Source organism: Brassica napus, chromosome C6 (genome assembly GCF_020379485.1).
Source record: "Brassica napus cultivar Da-Ae chromosome C6, Da-Ae, whole genome shotgun sequence".
Classification (NCBI taxonomy): domain Eukaryota; kingdom Viridiplantae; phylum Streptophyta; class Magnoliopsida; order Brassicales; family Brassicaceae; genus Brassica; species Brassica napus.
The window spans coordinates 33,956,441-33,974,696 of record NC_063449.1 but is presented as its reverse complement, the minus strand read 5'-3'; positions in this window follow the sequence as shown (position 1 = coordinate 33,974,696).

The window sequence follows — 18,256 nt, the reverse complement described above, 5'->3', positions numbered from 1 at the left end:
TTGGAGGGGGACTCTCTCGAGAGAGAGAGAGAGAGAGAGATAGAGAGAGAGAGAGAGAGAGAGAGAGAGAGGAGAGAGAGAGAGAGAGAGAGAGAGAGAGAGAGAGAGAGCGAGAGAGAGAGAGAAGAGAGAGAGAGAGAGAGAGAGAGGCGAGATCGAGAGAGAGAGAGAGCTAGAGCGATCTCTAGCTCTATCTCTCGAGCTATCTCTCTCTCTCTAGCTCTATCTCTCTCTCTCTCTCTCTCTCTCTCTCTCTCTCTCTCTCTCTCTCTCTCTCTCTCTCTCTCTCTCTCTCTCTCTCTCTCTCTCTCTCTCTCTCTCTCTCTCTCTCTCTCGCACATGCTTACGAGCCCTACATTCATATCTGAGGAGGGATTTCATGCCATTTGAATGAAAGAAGCCTATGTAGTACTATATTACTCCAGGTATTGACTGTTTTATCAAAATGGTGTGTTGTTGAAACTTTATTATTATGTGTAGACTGTACATGATCCCAAACACACTGTTTTGAAAACGATAATACCATGTGAATCTATCAAAATATCAAACATCTAAACACCAGATCTCATTTGAGTTTCATGGTTAAATATGCTAGTTCAATAATCTAAAAGTTTAAAGTGTAAAATGAGTGTCCTATTGAACGTATATATTATGTTACGTCACTTGACTATAGCCATGTTAAATCTGAAACTGAACTACGCATATTTTTGTTTACTGCCTTGATCAAGGGTAATCAATATTCTTTTTTTATCAAGGGTAATCATTTTCATTTTCATATGATTCAATGTATAGGTTCTTGCATGTTCTGCTTGAATCTTTGAGCTCTGTGTTTTGGTGTTGACACAATTTATGCCAGACTACAAGTACTGCTATATAGTTTCCACTTCTTTGATATGCTAATTGCGGAAAATCTTTATAACGCATGTGGCAAATTTATCATCGTGGGACTAGCTTCCGCGTCGCTGGTCCATATTATTTAATAATTAATATATTTTACCAAACTTCGTATGATCATTTTTCTGTAGACTTAAATGTTATATAGTCTAAACATTGAATCCTGAACAAGAAGAGTGTTGTCCAAAAAAAAAAAGAACAAGAAGAGTAAGTAAGAGGACAAGAAGAAAACACTGTTTTAAAAAAATCTTATGATTGAAGATCTGAATTATCTGTAGACATGGTGATATAATTATGTGTGCTCATTTTCTTGCATTTAGTTTTCCAATTAATAGTTTTTTAATCTCAAATTATTTGATTCCGTGGGCTCTACAATGTCATATCTGGTTTCACATCCTTTCGTAATAGTGGCGACCTAATTTTATTCCCTTGAAATTTTGTTATTTTCAAGCCAAATGTTCTTTTTCGTTTTTTTTCTAGAAAACTTTTCGATTTTTCTACCCTTTTTCTTCTGGTTCAGCTGAAAAAGGCTGAGGTTAGAAATATCACAAAACAGATCAACCCGATACGTCTCGTCGTACTATTCTGACAGTCTCGGTTCATGTTTATAGACGTGGAAGATTCGCTATCTATACAAATCCAATTGTCATGTCCAGAATTCTTTGAAAAAAGATCATACATAGGCTTACACTGCCAGTTAATGGGCCGGGTCTTATAGTAGTTATCACATCTTTGTTCTTACATATAACAAACCAACAATTTAAAAGAGAAAATTGTCATTTAAATCAGGAATTTTTAAATTTGGTTACAAAAAAAACATGAATTTTCTCTTGCACCATTTAAAGCATCAACTTATTTTGACTACCAACTTAAAACCTCAAGTTAATTTGACTAAATCCATTTTAAGACGTCGTTATTTTGGTTAACATATTGAATAGAGAGGGTTAATCTCTGTTTATAATCTCTATTAAACCAAAATGACGTCGTTTTGTAAATTAGAAAACCTCTAATTCTCAAAAGCTAAATCCCTAATTCTCTCAAAATCGAAATCGAAAAGCACAAACTCTCCAACCTTTGTCTCGATTTCATGATGAGTTCTTCTTCAGAGGATTGTAAATTAGAAATTTTGTGCTTAGTCAAATTAACTTGAGGTTTTAAGTTGCTAGTCAAGATAAGTTGGTGCTTTAAATGGTACAAGAGAAAGTTCATGATTTTTTCAACCAAATTTGAAAGTTCGTGATTTAAATGACAATTTTTCCAATTTAAAAATCACACCGACTATAATAAAGCATCCATGATCTTCTTTTCTCTTATGTTTCTTGATTTCATTCTCTATCTTGCAATCAATGTGTGCTTGGACTCCAGGGTATTGCTCGTATCCAATAACAATCCATTGTGATTATCACTTGAACTTCATCAAGAGGCTTTAAAGAATGGGTTTTGATGAATTTGAGAGAAAAGTAAGGGAAGTGTTTCATCGGAATGTCGGAAGCGGAACAGAGGTTCTTGATTCTATTGTAAAAGTACATGGTTAAATGAGGACCGTGACAGGTTTGTTGTCACTTATGTATACTTTTTTAACCAAAGATTATCGGAAGTGTACTTGGATGCTTTTCTCTCATGTGCTAACTTTGTTACTTTGAATTACTATCCGGATCCGGATTCGGGCGCCCCAGATATCTTATTTCCGGAGCGAATCTCGGATTGAATCCGGATCCTGGATAATAATGTCAGGCCTAGTTTATAGAAGTTGAAATATACAGATAGAAAATATACAATATGAATCTATTATGTTCATTGCTTTGACAAAACGTGTACCTTTTTAATTTGAAATATATAAATGATCTTGGGAGGTTGAATTGTTCCAGATTGACTTTCCTTCCGCATCAAAGACAACTAAACTGACTAAGTACAAAATCAAAACTAGAAGGGCCTTCATATGCAGTCAAGAAATCTGATTACACTGTATTACTTTTGGAGCCCAATATATGTTATAGGCTGCAACAAAAACAACCCTTCATATCACCGTTCTTAGATGCAATTTAATGCAGCAGAAAAATAGGTTGAACAGTCAATCAAAGAACTTTAGGGTTCTTAGAGACATGTTCTTGGATCAATCAAGAGTTTCTTTCGATAGCTTATTGAGACCAACTTCCTGCTTGATGAATTTAATCAAATCAAAGACAAGGTATAAAGCAACAACTAATTTATTAATTATCAAAGTTTATCTACAACTTTAGGCTTCAATGTCTATTTATAATAAATTCTTAAATTTAGAAAACCCTAATCATAATTAAAATAGGAAAACCATTAAAATATAGAAAATACAAACAAAATGTAATTATCTAAATTAATATAACTAATAAAATAAATAACAAAATATTTGGAAATATTCCAAATACTTATCTGCATCATTCTCTCCGGGTTGGAGGTTTTTCGTGGCAGAAATCTTCAAATATTTATCTTCAAATCCGAAATTTTCATAAAACCGAAATTTCTGACTTTCCCGAAATTTGCACGGAACTCGTCCTGCATGGGCTTTGCACGGATCTTGTCTCGCCCGAATTTTGCACGAATCTCGTCTTGTCTGATTTTCGCACGGACAAAATTTCAAAAGAATCTTCATAGAAAACAAAGTCGACAACGCGGACATCATCTTCATAGACATCGTAGATCAGATCACCTTAGATCTCTTGATAGATCTCATAGTTTTATTCTCTCTCAACAAATGGACTTTCGTCCTGGATAGGATAGATGTTCGCACTCACCATGACATCCAAAATCGTCTTCGATTAAGAAATCAAAGAAATCTGGCTCTGATACCACCTGATGCAGCGGACAAATAGGTTGAACGATCGATCAAAGAACTTTAGGGTTATTAGAGACATGTTTTTCGATCAATAAAGAGTTTCTTTCGATAGTTTCTTGAGACCAACTTCCTGCTTGATGAATTTATCAAAGCAAAGATAGGGTATAAAGCAACAACTAGTTTATTAATTATCAAAATCTCTCTACAACTTTAGGTTTTAATGCCTATTTATAATAAATCCTTAAATCTAGAAAACCATACACTACAAGAAAACGTGCCCATAACAACGAACATTTACGACGAAAATATTCCGTCGTAAATTTACAAGGGCTTTACAACGAAATTACGAGGAATCTAACTTTCGTCGTAAACGCCATGTAAATTTACGACGAACTGATTTCGTCGTAAACTCCTTGTAAGTTTACGACGAATGTACGTGAAATGAGAAATACGTCGTAATCATTACATCGACATTACAACGAAGCATGTTACCGTTATATTTAGGTGAAAACGTGTATTAAATGTGCTTTAACTTACCTAATTTCGTCGTAAAGTCGTTGTAAATAATATGTTAAAACCATGTAAAATCCATGTAAAATATTCCTTGTAAAATCGTTGTTATATTTCAACTACCCAACTCGAAAATTTCTCTATATATATGTCATTTCCCACAACTCTCTTCCTCACAACACACAAACGGGAGAAAAAAAAATCCAAAAAAAAAATCAGAAAAAAAAGTTTTCAAAAAAAAATCTAAGAAAAAAATGGCCGGTGGCGGTAGTATTTACGAGTTACGAAGTTGGATGTATTTGCACAAAGATTCCGACGGGAGGGTGATGAATGCATTTCTGAGCGGGCTAGAGACATTCATGCACCAGGCGGGCTGTACACCGATCACACAGGAAAGCGGTAAGATGTTCTGCCCCTGTCGGAAATGCAAGAATTCAAAATTTGCACGTAGTGAAACTGTATGGAAGCATTTAGTAAACAGAGGATTTACACTACAGTACTACATTTGGTATCAACATGGAGAGGGTTATGGGGGAAATGAAGCTAGTAGTAGTAATAATAATTTTGAGGATGGTCATCATTGTGAAGAACCGAATCATTTGCATAATGAATATAATTATCATCAAGATCATGATAGGGTTCAAGATATGATTAGTGATGCATTTTTAGAAACAACTACAACAATAGCTGATGGAACTGGAAATGTAGAAGAACCTAATTTGGATGCAAAAAAGTTTTATGAAATGCTAGATGCTGCAAATCAACCAATCTACACTGGTTGTAGAGAAGGTCTCTCTAAATTGCCTCTAGCAGCTAGGATGATGAATATTTTAAACGAATCATAATTTACCTGAGAATTGCATGGATGCATGGGCAGAGTTGTTTAAAGAGTATTTGCCAGAAGACAACGTGTCTGCTGAATCTTATTATGAGATTCAGAAATTGGTTTATAGTCTTGGGTTGCCTTCGGAGATGATTGATGTTTGCATCGACAACTGCATCATCTACTGGAAAGAAGATGACAAGTTAGAAGAGTGTCGATTCTGCAAAAAACCACGATTCAAACCGCAAGGACGTGGGAGGAATAGGGTACCGTACCAAAGGATGTGGTACCTACCAATTACAGACAGATTGAAAAGATTATATCAATCTGAGAGGACTGCTGCGTCGATGAGGTGGCATGCGGAACATGTCCAGAGAGATGGTGAGGTTGCACATCCATCAGACGCAAGAGCGTGGAAACATTTCAACAAGGTACACGCAGATTTTGCTACAAATATTCGGAATGTCTATCTTGGGTTATGCACCGATGGATTTAGTCCATTTGGAATGTCTGGTAGACAATATTCTTTGTGGCCAGTCATTCTTACGCCGTACAATTTACCGCCGGATATGTGCATGGAACAAGAATTTCTATTTTTGACCATATTAATCCCTGGGCCGAAGCATCCAAAACGGTCTCTTGATGTTTTTCTTCAACCGTTGATAGAAGAGCTAAAGCAATTGTGGTCAGAAGGGGTGAGGACGTACGATTGTTCCTTGAAAAACAATTTTACGATGCGAGCAGTTCTGCTGTGGACGATAAGTGATTTCCCTGCTTATGGGATGTTGTCTGGCTGGACAACACATGGAAGATTATCTTGTCCATATTGTCTTGGATCGACGGATGCTTTTCAACTGAAGAATGGTAGGAAGAGTTGTTGGTTTGACTGTCATCGTCGCTTTCTTCCACTTGCCCATCCGTACAGAAGAAATAAGACATTGTTTCGGCACAAAAAAATTGTCAGAGACGGTCCTCCTCCATATCTCACCGGCCAGCAGATCGAAGCAGACATTGATTATTACGGAGCTCAGGAAACAGTTAAAGTTGGAGGAAATTGGCATGTTCCTGGAAATATGCCTGATGGATATGGTGTGTCTCACAATTGGCATAAGAAGAGTATATTTTGGGAGCTACCATATTGGAAGGATCTTCTCTTACGCCACAATCTGGATGTCATGCATATTGAGAAGAACTTTTTTGAGAACATCATGAATACATTACTTAACGTCCCTGGAAAGACAAAAGATAACAAAAAGTCAAGGATGGACTTACCTGATATTTGCTCAAGAAGTGAGTTACATATCAAGAGCAATGGAAACGTTCCTGTTCCCATCTTCCGGTTGTCATCAGAAGCCAAAACAACCTTGTTTGACTGGGTGGCATCAGAAGTTAAGTTTCCTGATGGTTATGTTTCAAATCTGTCAAGATGTGTTGAACGAGGTCAAAAGTTCTCCGGAATGAAGAGTCATGATTGTCATGTGTTTATGCAACGACTACTTCCATTTGCTTTTGCCGAGCTCCTTCCAGCAAATGTCCATGAAGCACTTGCAGGTAATTATAAAACGTTAATATATATACATGTGTTATGAAATGTTATTAATTTGATTATTTTTGCAATATACATCCATCGGCGCTTTTTTCAGAGATCTCAGCACACGTACGTTCAAGGAAGAAGTCATCGAACAACTTCATCATAACATTCCGATCATATTGTGCAACCTGGAGAAGATATTTCCTCCTTCATTTTTTGACGTCATGGAGCATCTAGTTGTCCACCTACCGTATGAAGCATTGCTTCGTGGACCTGTTCACAACTGATGGATATATCCGTATGAGCGACAGATGAAACATTTGAAGGGGAAAGCAAGAAATCTTGCAAAGGTGGAAGGTTCAATAGTTGCGGGAAGTTTGACAGCCGAAACATCTAACTTCACATCATACTACTTTGCTCCAACTGTTCGTACGAGGAAAAGAGTTCCTAGAAGATATGATGATGGTGGAGTACCGACATCATATCCAATTGATGGTGTTCCTGACATTTTCTGCGAAATTGCACGGTTTGGTGGTAAAACGAAAGAAGTATGGTGGTCATGTGAAGAGGATAAACATAGTGCCCACACTTATATTCTGCTCAACTGCGAGGATGCAGTGACCCGTTACTTTGAAAGGTAAATATTTTTGTGAATGTTAATTATATGAATTGCAGTTAATTATGTATGACTTAATTATTTGTTTAATTTGCAGCATGTTTGTATCTCAAGTTGAAGAAACAATACCAGGAATATCTGCAACTGATGTGGACACACGTAAAGATAAGCACTTTGTCAAGTGGTTAAAATCACAGGTACGTAATATATCTCATACATTGATTAATTAAGTAAGTGTTTTGATACTTCAATATTAATTAAGAATAACTGCTTTGGCAGGTTGATTATGACGATCCTTATTATCCCGTATGGTTTCACGAATTGGTTCAAGGTCCAGTTGCAAAGGTCACCACATCACCTATGTATTTCACACGAGGATTTACCTTTCACACATACGAGTATGGGAGACATCGGGCAACGAGTAACTACGGAATATGTGTGAAAGGTGAAACGGACTTTTACGGGATCTTGCAGGAGATTATTGAAGTGGAATTTCCAGGGTTATTGAAGCTAAAATGCGTCCTCTTCAAATGTGAATGGTTCGATCCTGTTGTGAACCGAGGGATTCGGTATAACAAATTTGGTGTTGTGGATGTCAATTTTGGGAGAAGATACAACAAATTTGAGCCTTTCATTTTAGCTTCACAAGCCGAGCAAGTAAGCTTCCTTCCTTATCCTCGGCTTCGAACTTCCGGGATAAACTGGTTAGCTGCTATCAAAATTACACCTCGTGGACGCATTGTCGCTGGAGAAGAACCGCCCTTGCAAGAAGAAGACGCTATCAATGAAGTTGAGGTACCAGAACAACCAACTGATGAAATCCTTTTGATCGACCCGCAAAACTTTCAATATGAAGATATTCCCGAAGATGCGACAGATGAAGCACGTGAAGACGAGTTCGAGAGAAGCGACGATGATGATTGTAATGATAGTGATGAGAACGAAAACGATTTAGAGTGATGTAATATTGATGAGAACGAAAACGATTTAGAGTGATGTAATATATGTCTCTGATGTTGTATTTCTCTATTGTAACGTATGTTTAAAGAAATATTGTTTTTTTACCATCCTAATGTATGTGTAACAAATGTTGTTTTATATAATATGTATTTGTGTTACTTTTAAAAAAATTATTTGGAGTTTTAGGGCTTTAGAGTTTAAGTTGGAGAAAGAGCATAAAGTAGTAGAGAAGAAGATATGATGTTAGATGATATGTGACTTTGGGGTTTAGGGATTTCATTCTCGGTGTTTAGGGTTAAGCGTTGTAAAATCTTCGTAAACCGATGTTTCCACGTAATTTCGTCGTAAATGGAAAAACGCGGGCCTGGTAACTTCGTCGTAAACGTGGGCCTTGTAAATTCGTCGTAAATCGACGTTTCGACGTAATTTCGTCGTAAATCGAAAAACGTGGGCCTGGTAAATTCGTCGTAAATGAAAAAACGCGGGCCTGGTAACTTCGTCGTAATGTTACGTCGCGTTTACGACGAAACATTTTTTATATATTGGGACGCCGAGACGAGGCTGCCTCGTCCATTCCTCATAAACTCCTCTCCTCTCCCTAAGGTACATTCTCTTCCCTCCTTTTTTTCTTTTTTTTAAAGTTAGTTTAGGTTATTAATTAGTTAGGTAATTAGTTTAGGTGATTATTTAGATAATTAGTTTAGGTGATTAGTTAGATGACGGAATCCTATAGTTTAGGTGATTAGTTAGGTAACAGAATAATTTTTTAATTATGTCGTCATAATTGATTAAATTTATTTAAATTTTTTTTAGATGGCTCCTAGAAGGAAACCAGCAGCACCTACTTATGCTCAGTTGTTTGGCGATGGTTCCGGTACATCTTCTTCCGGTCCATCGTCTTCCGATGCAGTTCCAGACTCTCAGACTTCTCAGAGAGTTTTTTCGAGTCCTCCTCTTCCACCGCAGATGCCTCCACCTCCTCCTCCAGCGACTGCACCTGAGCCTGTCCCAGAAGGTGCAGTTCATCCGGATTTGCGTGTGCCTTCATATGCTCCCTTCGCGAGATATACGGTGGAGGATTTGCTTGCCCAGCCTGGACGGGAGGGTTTGGATGTTCTAGACCCCGATAGACTTATTGGTAAGTTATTAATTTTTATTACTTTAAAATTTAATTAATTTTTATTTTGTAACGATTAAATTGTTTTTTTTTCAGGTTTGGGGCTAACAACCGTGTTAGCCGGAGCGTTTCGGCGACGATTAAGGGTTACTACGACGGGGCATACCCGAACTGGAGCAAGACACCAAATCACGTTAAGATCACGTGGTTTAAATGTTTTGCGGTAAGATTTTTAAATTTAATTAAATTTTCACTTTTATATATATATATATATATATATTTAATATTTATTATTAATTGTAATTTTTTCAAAATTTTTATGTTTCAGCAAAAGTGGCATTGGTCTTTGGGAATCACCGAGAGGGTGAAGGCGGAATTCGTTGCAAAGGCAAAGATACGCCTCTGCAACACAGTCTCTGATTGGAAGGACAAGTGGGAGATCTACGGGTATGAGGGAATGCCCACTGAGCTCACGACGGATGTGTGGGATGGCCTCATCGCCTATTGGAAGCACCCCTCTTCGATCCGAAAGGCCAATTCGTGCTCGGCTTCTCGAAGGACGAAGGATAAAGATGGTCATTTGCCCATGCTTCACAGAACCGGACAAAAACCTCATGCAGGAGTCCGTTTAGAAGCTGTAAGTTTTGTTTTAAATATATATTTTAAAATTTTCAATTAATATAATTTTATATTATTTAATTTAATTCTTTTTTTGTAGTTCGAGAAGACGGGAGTCTTACCTTCTCTGTCTGACCTATTCAAGATGACTCACGCCACATCCGACGGAGTTTTTGTGGATCCTGCATCTGAGAAAATCTTCCGAACAGTGGCTGGTCGGATTGAAGAACGGGAGACGCAACTAACCCAGGAGTCTCCCGATGGATTACCAGTCACATTGTCCACCCAAAAGGTCGACAGAATCTTCGAAGAGGTAACTTAAAATTTTAGTTTACATTATTTTAAATATTTTAACATAATTAACTATATTAATATATGTTTTGATTTTATAGGTGGCTCCTAAAAAGAAGGGACGGATAGTCGGTATAGGCTCTGTTAACGAAGTTGCAAGGGCAACTTCGTCATACACTTCGAGACGGGATGAAGAGACTGCTCAGATGAAGGCTCAAATGGATAGCCAGAAGGCTCAAATGGATAGCCAGCAGGTTCGTTTAGACTCTCTTGAGGATTTGCTAGACGTGATGGCCGTGGGAAACCCGGTTATGCAGAGAATGTTGAGTGAGAGACGAGCCGCTCTTGGAATGCCACCACGAGATCCCCAAGAGTCCGATCCAACCCGTCAACAGCCGAGCAACCCCACCAACTACTTCGACAATATGTGGTTTTTTTTTTTCTGTTTGTATTATGAATTTAAATATTATTGTATGACTTTTAAAAATATGTTTTCCAATTTCATTTTGTTTTAAAATTTAAATTATTTTAAATTCTGAATATTAAATATAAATTAAAATGTATTATATACTAATTAATAATAATATAATAAGAAACGATGTAAACTCCTCGTAAACATTACATGGAGTTTACAACGAACATTTACGAGTGATTAACATCGAAATATTTACGAGGATTTTACATCGAAATGTTTACGAGTGATTTACAACGAAAGTATTTACGTGTGCTTTACATCGAAATAATTACGTGGGATTTACGACGAAGTCTTACGTGGCGTTTACGACGAATCCTTTCCCTGCGCTTTACGAGGAATATATTTCGTCGTAAACGTAACGAGTCGTTTACGACGAAACCTCCGTTACGACAGACGTTTAACAACGAAACGTCTTTCGACGTTAATTCGTCGTAACACCCCGTTTACGACGAATTTACAACGAATACTGTCCTAGTAAAAAATATGTTTTCTTGAAGTGATAATATTAATTAAAATAGGAAAATCATTAAAATATAGAAAATACAAATAAAACATAATTATCTAATTAATCTGCATCACAATCACCAGGCTTCATACATAAGAAAGACAAAATCAAAACGAAAAAAAAATAATATGCCTCAGAGGTATTGACGATTGTGATTATATTCAATAGATATACATCATCGGGAGGACGAAGATATCATCAAATTTCATTCTCTTCTTGGAAACAGGTATTCTAATTATTGATTAAATGCAAAACCAACCCACACACCTTGTTTTTTAAAATCAATCAATAAGCTAATGGTTATACATAATTACATAAGGTGGGCAGCGATAGCAAAGCAAATGCCTAACCGAACAGACAGTGACATAAAGAATCATTGGACTTGCTGCTGCTGTTGGAATCTCCTCAAGAAAACAGGGATTCGATAGGATCAAGAATGTGATATTATCAGAACCAAGACAAGCCGTTGAAGAAGATAAGTTGATGATAAGCAGCAAGGAAGAGGAGGAGGAAGTTGATGGTTGTTTCATGGAGATTGATGATAATCTGATCAGTACGACGTCGTTATATGAGTTGCTTTCCGAGCCTTACGATATGTACCAATCTGATTTTGGTCTTGAGGTTGATGACCAATTTGACCTTTTCCTCGAAATTCCCTCTCTTGGACAAGATTTATCTTGAATCTCTTTCTCTTGGTATCCGTTTGTTCAGAGTGACGAAAGAGAGAAAGAGACTCCTGAGAAAACCAAGTGCCTTTAGTAAACCAAGCGCTCGTAGCTTGGTGGTAAAGGAAGTACAGCTATACTGTCCGCCACCCGGGTTCGAACCTTGGCCACAACGGATTTAACATCCCTTCCGTTAGGGCGCTGGATCCCTTTCGGGGATAGTTGGGAATGTGGCTGCCCAGATAACAGAGTTATCAAAAAAAAAAAAAGTGCCTTTAGTAGTTTATTACTATAAATGACATGCATGGTCAATAATTCTGAGTTTGGACTCTCTTTTTTTGTTCGATTACCTCTCTCTATCTCTTGCACATGCTCACGAGCCCTACATGCATATCTGAGGAGGGATTTCATGCCATTTGAATGAAAGAAGCCTATGTATGTAAAAATATAGATTTAGGAACTTGTTTGAGTACGAAGAGTGATGAACATGAAGAACAAGAGAGAGAGATGAGAGTAATGAGAAATTTATTTTCCTTAGATTAATTTAGTGTCTACAATAGTTACATAAATAGATCTAGCAAGGAGAATAAGACAATGAGAATGAATAAACAAATGGAGATGAATAAACTAATGAAGACCAGATTTGGGGAAGTCACTTTCGGATAGTGACAACTATCTTCTCTCTTCCTTCCTTAGCATATCATGTGACTTTGGCTTGTTTCCACACTCCAACAGCTCTATCCAGTTGCCTCCACTTGTTTAAATTCGTCCAAGACTTCAGGCAATATATTTAAATCAGTCTCAAACCTTTCCTTGCTTCAGTTTTCCTGTCCATGATTTTCTTTCCATGATTTCATGTCCATGATTTTCTGTCCATGATTTTCTGTCCATGATCTCCTGTCAATGATCTCCTGTCCATGATCAATCATGTTCTTCATGTCTTTACTCTTGCTCTTTACTATTCATGTCAACACTCCCCCTCAAGCTTGACCATAGGGAAACCATGAAGCATTCCCTCATTAAAACCTTTACTTGGAAAAACCACTTGGGATAAAAACCAAACAAAGAAAAAAGAGTAGAACACTTCATGGCAAGAGGATCAGTGACAAGAGAGGTCTATGAGTCCAAGCTTAGGATGAATGAACTCACAAACCTTGCTGCTAGCTGCCTTGGTGAATATGTCAGCTAGTTGATCTTCACTTCTTGTGTAGCATGGAAGAATCACTTGCTGTTCCACTGCCTGTCTCACCTTGTGGCAGCCCACTTCTATGTGTTTTGTCCTCTCATGAAAGACTGAGTTAGATGCAATGTGTATTGCTGCCTGGTTGTCACAATGCATAGTCATTGGTGTGTTGATCTCAATACCCAAGTCTCTTAGCAGTCCCTTGATCCATATAAGCTCACTTGTGAGCTTCCTCATTGATCTGTACTCTGCCTTAGCACTTGAGCAGGACACCACCTTCTGCTTCTTGCTCTTCCATGTGACCAGGTTTCCTCCAATGAAGGTGCAGTAGCCTGTAGTTGATCTCCTATCAACTCTGTCTCCAGCCCAATCAGCATCGCAATATCCAACAACTTCAGTACTCTTTTTACATGCCATCCATACTCCTTGGCCAGGTGCCTCTCTTAGGTACCTTAAGATCCTCTCCACCATATTCCAATGATGCACCTTAGGAGCTCCCATGTGCTGACTCACTTGATTCACAGCAAAGCACACATCTGGTCTGGTGATGGTTAGATAGATGAGCTTGCCCACCATTCTTCTATACTTCTTGATATCTCCAAATGGTGTAGACTCATACTCCCCCTCTCTCAGCATCTTGTATCCTTCTTCTAATGGAGTCTTGGCCTTTTTACTCCCAAGGTTTCCTGCGTCATTTAAAATATCAAGTGTGTACTTCCTTTGAGATAAGAATAACCCCTGTTTAGAGCGGCATATCTCAATCCCAAGGAAGTACTTCAACTCTCCCAAATCTTTGATATCAAAGGCATTTTTAAGAAAGGTTTTAGTTGAAAGAATATCTTCCTTGTTGCTACCAGTGATGATAATGTCATCCACATAGACTAAGATGACCACAATACCTTGCTTACTAGTTAATGTGAAGAGGGTGTGATCAGCTTCTGACTTTACAAAGCCTCTTCCATTGAGGGTGGTGCTCAACTTATGGTACCAAGCCCTTGGAGATTGCTTCAAGCCATAAATTGCCTTCTTTAATCTGAGAACATTTCCTGGCTTCACCATGTTCTCAAGACCAGGAGGTGGTCTCATGTAGACTTCATCCTCCAATTCTCCTTGAAGAAAGGCATTCTTCACATCCATCTGCCATAAATCCCACTCAAGGTTGACAGCAAGAGACAAGAGAATCCTTATAGTGTGAAGCTTGGCCACTGGTGCAAAAGTGTCTTGATAATCTTCACCATATACTTGAGTATATCCCCTTGCAACCAGTCTTGTTTTCTTTCTTTCTGGTTTTCCATTGGCTTCATACTTGATAGTGTAGAGAAGTCGGGTTGTCACTGCCTTCTTTCCTTTTGGAAGTTCAGTCTCAAACCATGTATCATTCTTGATCATGGCTCCCATCTCATCTCTAACAGATTCTCTCCACTCCTTGTGTTGCATAGCTTCTTCATATGTTCTTGGAATGTATTCCTGATCCAATTCACTGATGAAGACTTGATGCTCTTCTGGATATTGAGCAAGGGAGCATACTGCACTTATTGGGTGAGCTAGAGCTTCAGCATTGAAGTAAACTCTTGTGTTGATCCAGTGTGAAGGTTTCTTGATCCTTGTACTCATTCTCAAAGGTTGTAACTGCTCAGGTTCTGCTTCATTTCCTTCACTTGGCGCCTCTACTTGAGTCTCAGCATCTAATTCTGATGGCATCTCATCTTGATCATGAGCTACTGAGTTTTCTCAAGGTTGTGTTTGTGCTTCAGCCAGTCCATTTCCATTGCCCCCTTCAGGATCAGGATGAGTGACTTCTTCAGCTGCTTGTTCAGTCGCTTGAGCATGAGGCACTTCTCTGACGGTCTCCTTTCCTTTTGACAGACTGATTCCCAGATTCTCCATAATAATTCTCAGATTATTGGCCTTGTCTGTTGCTTGAGACAGATCTTTAAGAGCATCCCAATTCTTCTCAGCATAAAACCCTTTTCCTTCCATAAACTTCACATCTCTAAATACAAGTACTCTCCTTGTTTCAGTATTGTAGCACTTATATCCTTTCTGTGTAGGTGAGTACCCAATGAACATGCACTTCATGCTCTTGGCCTCTAGCTTATTTCTTTGCTCTCCTGGTATCAGCACAAAACAAGTGCATCCAAACACTCTAAGGTGTTGAATAGATGGCCTGGTTTTGTTCGGAACTTCATAAGGAGAGATGTTCTTCAACACCTTGGTGGGAATCCAGTTGATTAAGTAGCATGCTGTCACCACAACATCACTCCAGAATCTCTTAGGCACATTTGCATGGAACATCATTGATCTAGCCACCTCCATTAGATGTCTATTTTTCCTTTCAGCCACTCCATTTTGCTGAGGAGTATAAGGGAAGCTTGTTTGATGAACTATGCCATGTCTAGCCAGATGATTCTTGAAAGAATGACTTGTATACTCTCCTCCATTGTCTGACCTTAGTACCTTCACAGTAGCTTTAAAGTGGTTAGTGACATAAGATTGATAATTCATAAAAGCTTCTAACACACGATCCTTAGAAGGTAGCAGAGTAATCCAAGTGTATTTTGATTTTTCATCTATGAATGTGACAAAATACTTATGGTTATCTCTAGACATACAGGGTGAGGTTCAAACATCAGAGTGAACTAAGTCAAAGCACTTATCATAGATAGTGCCAGATGTTGGAAATACAGATTTGCAATGCTTTCCTAAGATGCATGCTTCACATTCTAGGTGGTTAAATGACATATCAGGCATAATAATCTCTAATGCACGAGAGTGAGGATGACCTAATCTAGCATGCCAAGTAGTGCTATCACACAAAGATGAGTTACTGATCATGCATAAATGAGAAGGAGTAGAGGGTTTAGAGAGCTTAGTCTTTTGGAGATGGTATAAACCATCCTGACTATTTCCTTCACCAATCACCTTCCCTGTCTTAAGGTCCTGAACCTCAACATCATTAGGCCTAAAAACCACCTGACATTTCAGGTCAACCGTGGCCTTTTTCACAGAAAGAAGATTAGAAGCAAAACCAGGCATATAGAAGGCAGTAGATTCTCTATCAAATAGCTTAAGATTCCCTATTCGTTCTATCTTCACCTTATCTCCATTGGCTATTACTACATTCCCTAAGGCAGGTCTAACATCACTAATAAGATTCCTATCACTAATCATATGATGACTAGCTCCTGAATCTATTATGATTGGCCTATAGATAAGGGAATGTGTACCAGATTTCTTTGTGGAGATAATGGCCTTGGCAGCTTTGATCAGTGGCTCAATATCACTCGCTCTGATAGGGCCATCATTGATCACTGCCTTGTTCCAAGTTTCTCCTCCATTGGAATCACTGATAAGAGCTGAGTACATAGATAGAGCTTCAGGCGCCACTTCAAGACTTGGAAAATCTTCTTTCTTGAATTTAATTCCACCAGACTTGAAAGTAAGCACGTTTTGTTGGGTTTTCTTTCTGATATTTCTATTCTTGGCCTTCTTGTGTCTTGGAAACACCATCATCTTTCCACTCTTGCTGTGCACATATTTGAGAACTAGTGTCCTTTCCTTTGTAAAGAGAGTGTGTGAGATTTGTTCTCTCTGAACTTGAGCACACACGCCATCTAAGTTAGGAAGTTTCTCTTGCCTCAAAATATGCTTGATCAAGTGGTGGTAAGATGGACTTAGATTTAGGAGAAGGCTGAAGACCTTGTCTTCTTCATATCTTTCTCTTATGACATCCAGATCAGTAGAGAAGGGCCTTAGGTTATCTAGCTCTGCCCACAAGCTTCTAAACTTTCCAAAATACTGATTGAACTCCACTTCTTCCTGGCTCAAGTTATTGATAATCTTCTTGACTTCAAATACTCTGCTCAGGTTAGAGAGATTCCCATAAACATTTTTAAGACTTTCCCATAGATCTTTGGCGGTTTCACAGTGTGAGTAAGCCTCCAAGATTGCTTCCGAGAGAGAGCTGTGAATGATCTCAAGTGTTCGCTGGTCTTCTTGAACCCACTTGTCTCCATTCTTCAGGCCATGCACCTGCTCTTCCTCCTGAGCCATCCTTTTTGAAGTATCAGCCTTCATGATGTGGCTGTCCCATTCCCAAGGCAACTTTGGCTACTCTTGACCATATCAAGTAGTTAGAACCCTCAAGGGTTACTGGAATTATGCTTTTTTTCTTCATTTCCATGGCTAGTTTTCTTTTTTCCATTGGATAAAACTATAAACTTGAGAAATCCATGAATTTGTGAAAGAACAGAATAGCTATGAATTGAGAGATTAGGAACTGAAATTAGCTGAACTAGAGAGGAAATAAAGTAAAGAACAGAGGAAAAATAGAGTAAAGAACAGAGAAAAAAACAGAGTAAAGAACAGAGTAAACAGAAACAAAATTGTTTTAATTTGCGGAAGTTGGTGAGAATAAGGTTTCAAAAGCTTATGGTTCTGATACCATGTAAAAATATAGAGATTTAGGAACTTGTTTGAGTATGAAGAGTGATGAACATGAAGAACAAGAGAGATAGATGAGAGTAATGAGGAACTTATTTTCCTTAAATTGATTTAGTGTCTACAATAGTTACATAAATCGATCTAACAAGGAGAATAAGACAATGAGAATGAATAAACAAATGGAGATGAATAAACTAATGAAGACCAGATTTGGGGAAATCACTTTCGGATAGTGACAACTCTCTTCTCTCTTCCTTCCTTAGCATATCATGTGACTTTGGCTTGTTTCCACACTCCAACAGCTCATCCAGTTGCCTCCACTTGTTTAAATTCGTCCAAGACTTCAGGCAAGATATTTAAATCAGTCTCACATCTTTCCTTGCTTCAGTTTTCATGTCCATGATTTTCTGTCCATGATTTCATGTCTATGATTTTCTGTCCATGATCTCCTGTCCATGATTTCCTGTCCATGATCAATCATGTTCTTCATGTCTTTACTCTTGCTCTTTATTCTCTTCATGTCAACAATGTAGTACTATATTACTTCAGGTATTGACCGTTTTATCAAAATGGTGTGTTGTTGAAACTTTATAATTATGTGTAGACTGTACATGATCCCAAACACATTTTTTGAAAACGATAATCTGTTATATTATGATGTGTTGCATCACTTGTATATTAGCCATAGTTAATCTGAAATTGAACTACACATATTTTGTTTACTGCGTTGATTTAGTCGGTTTAACGTTTTGCGAAAATATCAACTTCATTGTGATTTTATGTTAACAATAAAAAGTTCAGACATTACAGTGGAGA